Below are 14,312 nucleotides of genomic sequence, written 5' to 3'. Positions count from 1 at the left end.
CGATGTATGAAAAATTGTTCACCTGGCTCGACTTGTGGGGGCTGGAGGAATTATTTTTAAACTATCCGCTTGAATAAATACTAATCTATTGATTATTTTACTTTAGTGGAACACAACAATAGTGTTCGAAGTTGCTGTGCAATAAAATGTAGTAACGTTAGATCGGAGAAGGTAAAATTAAACCATATTTCATCTCATCGGATTCCACAAGATCCTCAATTAAGAGTTGATGACGACGGGCAATTCGCCGTGAAAATTTTAAGCCATCACTACACACCTATTTGTATTCAGAACATTTTAAGGAGTCGGACTTTGTTCGTGATGGTGGTGTACAAAATCATTGTCTCAAACAAGGAAGTATTCTGTCAGTATTCCCAGGTATTTCGGATAGACTATGTCCTACTAATCCCAAAAGACGCTGACTTCTTGTTCTTCATGCTCAGAATGAGAGAAAGATGGATAAAGATATGCAATGCAATTAAGATGTTCCAGAATCAAATACGTATTGAAAACTTGGAAAGATCCTGCTTACATATTTTACAGCTGAGTTTGTTCTTCTTCATGATAAAGTGTTTGACATTCTCAACAGTCGCTCAATGAAGGCTCCAAGGTATAAAAAGGCACTGAATAAGAAACACTTTCATTTTGCAGAAAATATTTTCAATGATTTTGAAAATTTATACAAAAATCTCTTTTATCCAAGTGGGATGAAAGTAACATTCTCAATGAGAAAAACAGGCCCTCTTGGTATTCTTGGTGATTTCAAATCTATTCGTTTTGATCTCAAATTTGGATTCAATGGAGCTCTTGTACCTCGCACCATATAGACTTTGCCAGGATCATTTGGAAATTTGGTTCAATGCTGTGAGATTATGCAATGGACGGAGTTATAATCATATCTGCAGACAATTCAGAAGTGCATATCGATCTCCTTTAATTAATGGATGGAAAAACATTGTCGGAAGTTCTGATGCTAACTGTACGGCTCTTGATGAAACTGCTGTATTAAATGTATCGTATAATGCGTCAACTTTGAATTATGGGATGCCAACTGTTGAAGAATTTTATCAGAGGAAGAACAAACAGATGAGAATAACAACTCTGAACTGAAACACTTGAGAGTATGTGACTTTTCTTTCAGATGCAAAGTATGTACAGTATATTTATGCTACATTGCTGCATTTTTGGCACGCACAATAAGTCGTTCAATTAAAGGTCCTACTTGTAAGTTATCCCTTATCCACTGGGAGGGCGATCCCTGCTAGGAGGAATCGTTAATTCTTTTCAAGAGTTATGTCTTCTTTTCCAAGATGAGTGATAAAGGACTACGTTATCCTTCAGGAAGTCTGTGCCAATTACTGTATCACTCGGAGAAAATATTTCGACGTTATCAACATCTTGCTTTTAAAGAAAATTCTCTCGACAAATTGTTGCAAAAGGTTTTGTTGCCTGAAACACTTTTCCCTTTTCCAAATCTTATAAAGTTACATATATCAGAAACTGCAATAGGAGCAAATAATCATTCTTGGAGTCTTACTCATCTTGTCATTAAAAATATTTCGATATACGCCTAAAGAGCTTCCCTAAAAGGGTATGGAAGCATTTCTAAACGTTCTGGGAACAATATTCACCGTTGAAGAATATTCTGCAATTTATAAAATAATCAGCACTAGACGATTATTTAGGTATTTTACAATGTTAAGATAGAGTAAAATTATCTATTTAAATTTATTTAATAATATTTTCTAAATATAAATATGTTCTTAAGATAATCAAAATATATTCTTATTCTCTTGAAAATTACAGGTTGAAATTGTCAAACATATATTAAAAAATAGGAGCAATATTAAAAAGAATTGCTTTTAATTGAAACATTCACAAACAAATGTATAAGAAAAATTAATCAAAGATTTCCAATTGACGGTTAAGATGGTATTTTGTGCATAAATTACTAAGATCAAAAACATTTTGACCTTTGCCTCTTGCTCAGCAACTCCTATGTTATTTTCTAATTCAGCTCTGATAGTTTGCCCTTAATTAATCTATTAATACTAATTGAGCTACAACAACTTTACCTTCTTCTCAATTGATATTCAATAGATTCTTAATTGGCGAATCTCCTTTATAATTTACTACAAGCTTTTATTGTTAAATATAGAAGGTTGCCCTCACTTATGACATATTGAACTGGATTCCGGTGTCAGAACAAGAAAATATTATTTGATCAATCTATTATTTCAATATTCTGTAATATAATTTATTGTTATTAGTTATAATTGTTTAATTTTGTATATTTAAATATATGTATGATGGTATATTTTTTATTATGTAGATTATAAATTAAAGCGCTTCTTTTTTTAAACTTGGAACTTCAAAGTTTTGAAATAACTTTGTCGTTTCATTAGCTATTATTCCGAGAATAAGGTTCATAATGAATTACAATTTCATGGAGTGGATTTTTGTATATTGTTAATATATAACTTCCTTATTTAGAACTTTATAAATGTATATTATATTCTGTAAATATGCAAGAAAAAATAAATAAAACTCAAAGATCATTACAAATTATATTTAGTGACATTAAAAAAATGAATAAACTGGTTACGAAATCTAAAGAATAGAAATGAGGCAATAAAGTAACAAATTATTTAAAAAATATTTTATTTTTTTTTTTGAAGGAGAAATTGGGATGATCCAGAATATTTAAAGGGACGTTACACGACACAAATAACTCTGCTACGTCCAGATTGAAAGATGAACCGTGGCCATCTTTAGTCTCCTTGAATCTTGTGTTAGCTGAAGACTTTTAAGTTGTTGAGTTGTTTGGAGTGGTAACATTGCCATAAAGAACGAGATGGGCACGAGAAACCGCAAAACGGCAAGTTATACTTTTATTTTCCAAATCATAATTCCACACATCAGTACCTCCGTTGTTACAAACTCATGAAAAGAGGCACGTTTTCTTCGGCATGATGATGATGCATGCGAAAGAGCAGTAATGGGAAGTTGCTTTACTGATGATCGCAAACTGAGTAAAAATGTTTAGAAGATGCAAGGATACCAACGTGTTTTATTCGATTTTTTATATAATCTCTTTCAACCAATCAAATTTGTTCTTTTTCAACAATTCCAACAACCCTTAACATAATTAGAGTGACTAATCTTTAATTTCAAAGAACGATTAAAATAAGTGGGGGCTGGAAGAAAATTTTATTTGTCTTTTATTGTGCCTTGGGCACCAAAAGCTTGGAAACTACTGTCGTAGGGAACGTCTTATTAGGAGGTTTCGTTTACTATCATCCAGTTAAGCATGCTAATTAATTTGGGCTTGAACACATGGTTCTCTAATTTTTGAATTTATGGTTACGTGAGATTTTGAGATCTTATATCAATTTACTATAAAAAGATATAACAAAATCATATTTAAGTTGGGAAAATTCGTTTACAAAAAATAAAGATTTATCTTCCAACGTAATGTCCACTCACGAAAAAGCTGGTGGTGTCTCTGAGGGAACTTATGTTGGAATCTTCTTAGTGTGGCCAGCTACAGCCACGCAAACTCGTCAACTGAAAACAGCAGAGAGCCACAGATAAAAAAAAGATTCTTGCTTATCTTGAGGCATAACTTCAACCGTCTTTTTTTGCAATCTTTAAAATGATTCTCTAACTCTCAAATTTTTTGATCTTATCTTATAAGATGTAGAAACGGAAAAAGAGATTCTTATGTATTTCTTTTGTAGAGTGGTCATTTTTTTCTTCAGTGTGAGAAAAAAATTGTTTCTGAGTGAATTAAGTGTTGTTACTACGGTTTTTTTTATGTCAGTGTGTTCGTTATCAAGTGAGAAATTTTTCTGCACAATTCTAAACTTAGAATGACTTGACAAAAGTGTTTTTTTTTTTGAAATTGGTTCTCTAACAACCTATTTAAAAATTTCTTCATAAAAAGGTAAAGTGCATAATCATTGTTTACTCAGAGAGTGTGTATTTTAAAGATGGCCGGGTTCCCGCACGTTAGGCCATCAGACGATTAAGCAACAAAGGATTCTTCTGACTCATCTCCTCGTACACTATATTCGAGGGTGGTGAAACAAGGATAGGGTAGAATAAAGCTTTAGGGTAGAAGTGTCAATGAAGGGAAGTTTATTGACTGGGATAAGACATTTAAGTGGGAAACATTATTTTTTTATTTGAAGACAGTAATGGTGAACCCTTTGGCATCGAAGGTCTGAGGCATATTGACTTATATGATATTGCTTTATTATATGGTTTTAAAGATCATGAATTAGTGGGAGCAAATCCATATTTTGGTATTAACCAAGCGGGTTTTTACTCCAAATTTCCAATTGACATTAGAGGAAGATTAGAGGACCTCAAAAGGGTACACCCATTTAGGGTTAAAAATGTAGATAGAAGTTGTATGAATGTGAACTTAAAATTAAAAGGCATTGATAAAAATAATCTCAATAAAGAGAAAAAAATTACTGACACAATGGTTAACACATTCAAACAAATTGTTCAGTTAAGCGCAGTTAATTGGTTAAAACAATTTGGACGAGTAGTCCATCACTATCATTTAGAGTAGTCCATCATTGCTTTTCAGGAATGCCTTGTTAAGCTCAAATTTAGGGGATCCAGACTACAATGTCAGAATTGTTTTGAGCTAGGTCACACAAAACATGATTGTAGTAATAGTAGAGTTAAGTTTCATGAATATGAAAATATTTTGAAGCAAACAATTGCAAGAAATAGGTCTAATAAGGCACCTGGAAGCATCCAAGATGTCGAAGATATATCTATTGATGGAGATATGGCAGGTGAAAATGTAACGGAGATTAAACATGGAGGAGTGGAAGTTCAGAGGAGCTCAGAAGCGAAATATGAAAGGAAGGAAAAAGATAAAATAGAATGTGCAAGATAGATTTATTAACGGTGGAAGAAGTGGATCCGGCCATGGTCAATCACAAAATAAATGGTGAGAATGATATTAGTACCTCGGAAATGGTCACTTATGAAGACGATACCAAGAAAAGTAATACTCAATATGACGTCTGTCCGGAAGTGATAGTTAGAAGTACAGAAGAAACACTCGAGGTTGAAAAAGATCAGGTGAAGATATTACTGTGGAGACTTCAGTATGTAGCAACATTCTTTCTAATGCTATGAATAATATTTTGCAATTGACTTCTTTAAGGCCTTTGATACCATTTTACATGGACATATTTTGAGAGTAATAAATAAACTCCTTCCTAGAATATTTTTCAACCTAATTAGAGCTCTTCTATACAATCGTAAGTCGACTATTGCATTAGGTGATTTAAAAAGTGATCTAATACTTTTTAAAAAAAGTTGTCGCCAGGGTTGTCCTTCAGCGCCGCTACTTTTTGCTGCAGGGATTAAAGATCTTGGGGATACCATAACAAAGCAGTTTGGGGGGTTTTGGAGTGGATTTTGGTACGTCAAAACATATTATTGATATGTATGCTGACGATATCCCTTTGATATTGGAGGCAAAGTCAGAAATCCAATTAAAAAGAGGATTGAAGTTTTAATGAACTACTTCAAGAAGTATGAAAAAAGGTCTGGATAGAAGATTAACAAGAAAAAGACAGTTATTCTCCCCCTGGGTAAATGGGACCCCTTTGAAGGACTTAGAATGGCGGAATTCTCTACCAAAAAGAGTGTCGATATTTTAGGAATTAAGTGGGAAAGTAAAGGAGCCTCTTATTAAAACTGGACTGATCTAAACTTTTTTATCATTCTTCGATTCACAAATGGAACAAACTTAATCTCCAAAAAAAGATTTGACCTCTTTAATTACCAAATTGTTCCTGCTGCTCTTTAATAGGCAACGTCTATTCCATGGTTAGCCGAGAAAGTCATTGACCAAGAAAATTGCTGGCTCAATAAGCTTTATCATCGAAGCTACTTAGATGCCTAAAAAAGGCCCAAAAGTCAGTTAGGAGGAGGGTTGTCTTTGCTCTCTAGAATTCTTCAGAAAATTTATGCAAAGATTCTAATTGACCTTTCAAGAAACTCGGAGTCTGAGTGGTGTACATCTATTTCGTCCATTCCTGCCTACAATTGGTTAATGCTAGCTACTGATTTTATTAATGACAAAATTCATGAATTTTCTCATTCTTGGGCAGCTGTCCAGAGGATCATTTGGAAAGGTGCAGCTGTCTTTTTATCCTCTTCTACTATTGACATTTAAAAGCTATTCCGGATCAACAGAATAATTATAGTTTTACCCTTTTATTGAAATATTATGTGACTATTGCTCATTTTTTTATTTATTAATTTTTAGCCATGTTTTGTTTATTTATTTACTGTCGAATTTCATAGAAATAACTTTTGTTGAAAATGGATTGATGACTAACATTATAAATAGCAATTTTTCAACATGTTTGAATTTGGCTTATGGAATTAATTTTAAACTAGAATGTTTATTAATATATATATCTATATTATATGTAACTTCTCTGAATTAATAAAGTCTTTAAAAAAAACAAAAAAAAACGAAAAGAGTAATACATAATTATATAAATGAACAAAGATTCGAGCGATTTTATTATGGCGAGCACACTCCCGCACGTTATTCAAAACAATGAGTGCGCTCCCACTCTCGCTCAAGAATTTTGAGGGGCTCTGACTCACTGCTTGCTTAATATTGATAGAAGATTGATAAAATAGAAGAGTTAAACTTTATCTTGGGAGGGGGAAGTCACATTTATTTCTCCGTATTTGATATAACTTTTAGACATTATGTATTTTTAATATAGAATGAACCAGATATTATAAATCTAAAACTCTGGTTACTTCATTTTTCCTATATAAGTCATATCTTAATTTTCTCGCCAGCTTTAAAAAAGAAGGGCAGCATCTTCTTACCGTCAGACACCATGACCCCCAGGGCCATTGTTTGGGCCAGATGTTTTGTACAGAACACTGCATTGACCTACTCTGGTAGTCCCCTAAGGCAACGGTTGTTCCGACGGTTGTAGATCTGGTCCACGGTAAAAATCTTCTCGCTAGAGAAAACTTTTACTGTGGATCCATTTGCCTTGATCCAAGCACGAACTTTATTGTACCTCTGCAGTCTCCTTTTCTTCAGAGTGTCCGTCAACAGGTGGCGTCGGGGTCTTTGTGTAAGAGGACAATATCAAGTCCTCCTGCTGGTTCCCTCGCCCACGTTAAACTCGTTAGAGAGGCGATTAATGGATTTTGCGGGGTCCTCCTTGATCTTATTCTTCAGGTACCCCAGAAACTCAGAATCCCTTTTCAAGTCGTGTCCCTCACTTCCTTCTTTCCTTGAGAGGTATTTTCCACCCTTTTTCATCTTGGCCACCTTGAAAATGAGGCTCCTGGAGCACTTCACAATGTCCATAATCTCTGCCATCTCAATTTTGGCATCCAGAAGGTCTGAGATCCTCTGCCTTTTTGCATCTTGCTCAATCATGATGAAAGATTTGAGAAATGTTTATTGTTATTTACTTATGCAGAAAGGACCGGAAATTAGGAATATGCAGGAAAAATAAAAAAAACTCTCTATTTTAGTTACATTTATTAACAGTCCACGTTTTGCTTCCGAACCCTGTATACTATGTACAAAAGTATGTTATGGAAAAAAGAATCTTCCATTTAATGAGGTTTAGTACTTAAATAGTTCCCGTACAATGCAATTTCATATACTCATAATACATAATTATTATGCAGAAACGTCCTCTATGTAGATAAATCAGCAGCAGATAAGAAATTAAATAGACATATGACATGTCTATTTATGTTTATTGTATCACCTAACCTACCTTAAAAAAGAAACATAAAAAAGCCCAAAATTGCTTGGTAGTTAGCCAATTCTGGGCTATTTCGTCCCAACTAGAGGAATTATTATTTAATAATTGTTGAGGATGGTTCACAAGCTAAGAGGAGCTAATTTTAATTCAACCAATCAACATTCAGAACTCTTATTAAAGGAAGCGACACAAAAACCATAACGGCTGACAACCAAATACAGAGAATTTTTTTATGTTAGGAAGGTAACACCGTGACGAGTAATAATAGATGTCTTGGGTATACCAATGACTTCAAATCCGTTGTGAGGGGTGTTTTCTATAGAAATAGCAGTAAAAAAATTGGATATAATTGGGAACATTTGATTTAATATCAGCAAAATTTGTAATATTTTGTGCAAAAGACAGAAGTTATTGTCTAGAATATTTAATAACATAAAAAAGGAAAGATTACTAATGAATGATTTAGATCCTATAGCTAGATATGTCAACTCTCAATAATAAGATCGTTTGCAATGACACTCAAAAAGTTATCTAATTTTTATCAACGGATTTCAAAAAAGTTTACTTTAAAATACTCACAAAAGCAAGTATATATCTTGCTCTCGCCTTCACCTCTCACTCTTTTTTCCTTAAAAAAGGTCAACTCTAGTTATGTGTATTTTTGTACATACTTTGTACATGGTCCCTAAGGCAAGATAAAATTATCATACCCCCTTATTAAAGTCGACCATTGCTACTAACTGATTTTTGTCTTCTTTTGAAAGGAAAGATTTATTCTATCAATATTTATATAAAATTTAAATATATGACCTTATTTGACCTCTTAAATATGTGAATGAAAAATATTCGTATTTATCTGGAATATCTTGCGTAGTGACTATAATAAATAAAATCTGGTTTTCCAACTTTTTTTTGTTTTAATCTTAGTTTAAAAAACGTGCTGCTTAAAACAAATACAATATTTCTAGAGGGGATGAATGATACTATTGATTTGTAGGACAAAGGAGTTTGCTACCAATAGAAGGGGAATGACTTTTACGCTTATGGCTTTTTGGACTAATAATAAAAATACAAGTTTTAAAAATTATTTAAAGATGAAACACAGTGAACTAATGTCTTTTTGTAGGAGGATTGTATTCGAATACTTGAATACAAATATGCTTTACATTGCTTAAGCAATCATTGACAAGTTATCAAATTGTAGTTATAACTACAAGGTTTATTATTTTTTAAATTAAACTACAAAATATGCCAAATTGAAATAGGGTTACTCAAAGAAACAGCTCAAGAATGAAATATTTCATTCCCCATTTACTGGAAAACCTAGATTTATACGATGATATCCTACCAGCTCATGAACTTAATAAACAACCCTTTTTACGAGGTAAATTTAGCTTTACTCTAAAAAGAATTGCAAGATACCAAATTCTTCCATCTCCCTGGCATTTGGAAATTTGTTATGAACAACAAATAGGTAGCAGAATCAAGTTTAACACATGTGATGATATTGTTTGGAGTTTCAAATAGTAGGACTTTTTCTGAAAACATTAAGGAATTAGATTTTGCTTTCTCTATTGCATAAGCTCTTATTGTTTATCCACCTCTGGATGCTGAAGAATTAAGAATAATTTATATATCTACTACTCCGCGATACTCGGCCTTTTCTTTAATGATTCCAAATGCATCCGGATCTGGATGGCAATTTAGAGCGGATTTGGTCAAATACCACAAGAAAATACCACCGAAATATTGAAAAACTTAAAGGGAATGAGTAGATCATTTGAAACTTTGGGGAAGTAATTGAATTATGGGAATTTTAGAGTCGTAAGTCCGTTTTTTTAATTTGAATTTTTTGTAATATTTATGCTCGTTGTAAATATCATATTTTATTTTAATTTGTTTAACTAAACTCTTCAATTGACATGGATGATCATGTTTTTTTGATCGAATTGCTGTTTATCAGGACGTACTGTAAGGCTCTTCGGGAATCATATCTGTTCCATTTGACCAATACAATACTTTGCTTGAAAGCTTATTATATATTGACACAATGAGAATACCTATAAAAACCTTTAATTTTTTGGGTTTGATAGAATGTAGAACCCATTTTTGGAGAAACAATAAGAATTATTCTCTCGAATTAGATTTTCTATAATATCTTCTGAAAAAAAGAGAGCTCAAAGAGGCTTAACAAACTTAATTCTTCATAACATGAGGTAACATGTGGTGGGAAATCTTCTTCATGGACTGGTGCAACTGTTCCTTCGATCCATTTTCTTGTGTTTTTGGAACAAGGTAAGGCATAAATTTCATTATTTCGAAATTCAGCACCTGCCAACAACTGATGTCCTCCCCGTATGTCGTAAGATAATATTCGATCTGGAGATTATATCAATATATCCAGAGTATTCTTTTCATTGTCAATCAAGTCTAAAATTTCGTTTGTTGAAAGTATTCTGAACGAAAGAAATTTATCAAAAAAGTACTATCGTTGCTTTTTGGCAACACAAAAATATAATTCTCCATATCGTCGTTATTTATATTTCAAATTGCTTAATTTTTTTAAAAAGATAAAATATTGTTCGAGATATTTAAAATAATTTTTAAAGTATTCTTTCATATTATAAATTAATTGTGTTATTGTAAGACAAAGAAAAAAATAATGAACTAACTTTTGGGAACGATAGGAGTTACCAAATATATTCCTGTTTTCAAAGATGTGAAGTCAGTTAATATTTTAACGACTCAAAATTTGATTTTTAACGTTATAATAACTCAGTTCAAATCACTTAAAATGATTTATCAATGACTCAACATTTCAAATTATTCTATGCCAGATAATTAGGTATCTGTGGAGTAATTCGTTGAGACAAAATATTATTGATCCATAATGGTATTACCTCACTAACACAAAAAAATATATATTTTGTTGTCAGCTGTGGATGTTTTTGCTTCTTTTTCCCGAATAATCAGTATTCTCAACGTTGATTGGTTGATATGTAATTAGCTTATTTTAAACTGTGAACAACTCTCAATAATCAATGAATAATAGTTCTATAGTTTGTAAGAATTGGCTAACTATCAATGTTTCTTTTCGGATGAAAAGGTTGTGTAATACAATAAAAGTAACGACCTGGCAATGGTGAGTATATTTCACAACCTGCCCCACCCGCTATAACAAAAGTTGAAATACAACCCTACCCGCTGTTAAATATATTTTTTTACATTTTTTGTATTAGAAAAATATGATTTTGGCAATACATCAATACAAATCCGGCGTTTTCCCCGAATTATCATAAAATATGTTGAAAAAGGATCGATAAGTTAAAAAAAATAAGTCTGGATTTTAGATATTGGATTCTTGGCACCTGTCAATTTTTAGAGAAAATTTCAAAATTAAGTTTTGAAGTGTTCCTTAGAGGATACTATTTTTTTAGATTGGAAACACTGACTGTAAATATGATTTCAATTTTAAGAGTAAAAATTGCGATAATTAGTGGAACAGAATGCTAAAATCCTATTTTTAGTGATAAAGGTTAAAAAAAATTCTTCATCCATTCAATGTTCTGTTCATTGATTTATCGATCAAATAACCCAAAAGAAAGTTTTTTTTCCATAGAGTATTTTACCATCCTTACGAAAAATTACTTTAAAAAGTTTATATGTCAAATCATCAAAATCATCAGACCAGACATGGAGAGTTTCTGAAACTTCCATCATTCCCAAAGCATTTAAAAAATCATACTTTCACCCCTATAGTTTACCTATTCATTAATTACACAAGTTAACAAAATATTACTTTTTTTTTTTTTTAAGAACCATTTATTTTCCATATCTAATTCTATTAGTAATGACAAACGAAACTTTAATTTATCCATTCGTTTCAAATGTTGTTTTTGTGAATTTATGATTTTTCTCCAAACAAAACACTCAAAAAGCTATTTTTTTTACTGTTACATTGCATTTTTCAGGGTTACATGATCCAACATGAAATATAAATCAGCATTTGAAATTTACATAAAATTTTGAAGAAATAGGTTCGTTTTCATGTGGAGAACTGATTTTCATACCAAATATTCTAGAAAACCAGATTGGAAAGGCAAAACTAATTGCACTGGGGAACACAATCATTTCATATAGAGAATAATAAAGGAAATATATCGAGTTTAAACAGATACAGAAGAATTAAATACATTTTAAAAATAATTTAATATCTTAGCATAAGTTTTTTATGAAGTGTAGTTTAATTTGATGATTTTAGATGAGGTAAAAAGCGACTAAACTATTTCAGCTCCGAATTAATATAAGGCCATATTAATTTGAAATCAAAACAATAAGAGAAAAACTAAACACAGCTTTGGATTTTGTACTTACGAATAAATTTCATCTAGTTCTGAAGATATTTCTATTCGAATTAGAAATAGAATATAATCTATTATGTAAAGTAGAGTATTTTTTCCTGGCGTCGCCTGGTACATTGATAAATTAAGATGAACTATTAACTTTTCTGCTTCATACAATACAAAAAATAAAGACTGTAAAATTTTAAGAATTGTTCTCGCAGCTTTTTGGTATACATCTTTGCACACTTTTTTAAAGTTTAAGGTTTAGATATGAAAAAATATTCAAGTTGAACTTTTGTTAGCTCAACTTTTTTATTATTATAAAAAATTTATTTGTTATATTTTCTCTTCTTTTTAGGCTAAAATGTTACCAGAACCATCTCTTGCGCCTTAAAAAACCTACATCAATAATTTGAGCAAAATTCATTCAAGCAATTTCGTTGCCGAGTGGGAAGGTTTTTCTAATGCTTGAGAAAGGATACGAAAAGAAGAAATATAATTTGTAGCTCGAGTATTAGATATTAATAACTACACAATTGACAACCTATATATATGTTGTACAAGTTGTAACTTGTAACTTTAAGAAAATTGTACAAATTACAACTCAAAAATGAGATGAATAATTTTAAATCAAGAATTTACAGTAATTGGGATGAGGATCATGCAATAATTGAATATTCTGTAGATAATTGATGTAATGGTGTAATTTTTGGGTATATTAATACGAATTACGAAAATATAAGTATTCTATGGCACATTATAGAGTTCAAATCTTAACAGTTATATGACCCATAAATACATAATGGCCATGTGTTTTTAATAAATCAAAATGAAATTATAGTATCAGTGAACAGTTGGTATTTAGAATGACCAATGTCGTAGCTAAATAATGTATTTTAAGACGAAGAAATTGCAACTTGTACAATTTGATTATCCAAGTTGCAACTTATACAGACATTGCAACTTGTACACAACATATAATAAGAAATATAATTTGTAGTGATACAGCTGATATGCTAAAACTATACAGTACGACAACCTAAATTAATATAATATATACTTTATTGTGATTGCATAAATCATACAACTTTTTAAAATTATTTCCTATTTTCTAAAAATACCTATATTATTTGATTAATAAAGAAAAATGGGTGATAGTTAGAGTTGTATAAACTTGTCCTAGAAAGTAGGTGCGACTTTTTCTAATTGATAATATGCAGGCTTGTATGCGTTCTGTTCAATTTTTTGTTTTTTGTTCATCGTTCACCCATTATTTTCGTTCTGTTCCGCTCAGCGTTCCAATTATAAGGTAGTACCAGGCTTGTTCAGTATACATACATACACTAGTACTCTCGTTAAATGAAGTGGTTCAGTTTTTGAGGCATAAAAAAGTCGGATAATCCACATGAGATTACTGAATTAAATAGAAAGTAGAAAAACGACAACGCTTTCATGTATTTTTTTGTCTAAAATGTCTACGGAAATCATAAAAAATTAATTAAACTAAAGTTTAAAACACTAATAGTCGACTAAAAATAACAATATTCTATTTTAACAGATGTAGAATAGCTATGCCCGTTGTGATTTATATCGATTTTCTCTTAATCCTATATCTATTATATATAAGTTATAACCAACTCTTAATAGTACTGAGTCGTTGTAATAAAATTGTATATTTTAGCACGTCAAACCAAAAGGAAGCTAGAATAAATTTATCAAAATTGAAAATGGAATATATTTTACAACAAATTTTAACTCATTACAATGATCAAAGGATTCTGATTAATCCTTTAGAGGCACCGCCAATTGTATTTAAAGTAGCCAAAATTCACCGCCACATTCATAGAATTAGGAATTTAATAAATAATATTTCTAAGACAATATTGGGCCAAATTAAGTCAAGTAGATAAAATCGAGTTTTTAAGCTACAGTTAACACTCTAGGGTATCTCAATTCATCCCAGAAGTTTGAATTCAATGCCTATAATTGACCGTAATATCTCTTTGAAATATTGCCTGTCATTTCAAAAATATAAATGATTGAACCTTTATATATATGATTAATGCATTTTTCATAAAAATAAATAGTATTTTTTTTTAGCTAAACCCTGACATGTAGGCGACATTGAAAAAATACATTGCAGGCAAGATTAATAGAAAAACTATTGACCTTGATT

This window comes from Lepeophtheirus salmonis, chromosome 3, assembly GCF_016086655.4.
Source record: "Lepeophtheirus salmonis chromosome 3, UVic_Lsal_1.4, whole genome shotgun sequence".
NCBI classification, from domain to species: Eukaryota; Metazoa; Arthropoda; class Copepoda; order Siphonostomatoida; family Caligidae; genus Lepeophtheirus; species Lepeophtheirus salmonis.
Note: the sequence above shows the minus strand (reverse complement) of the source record.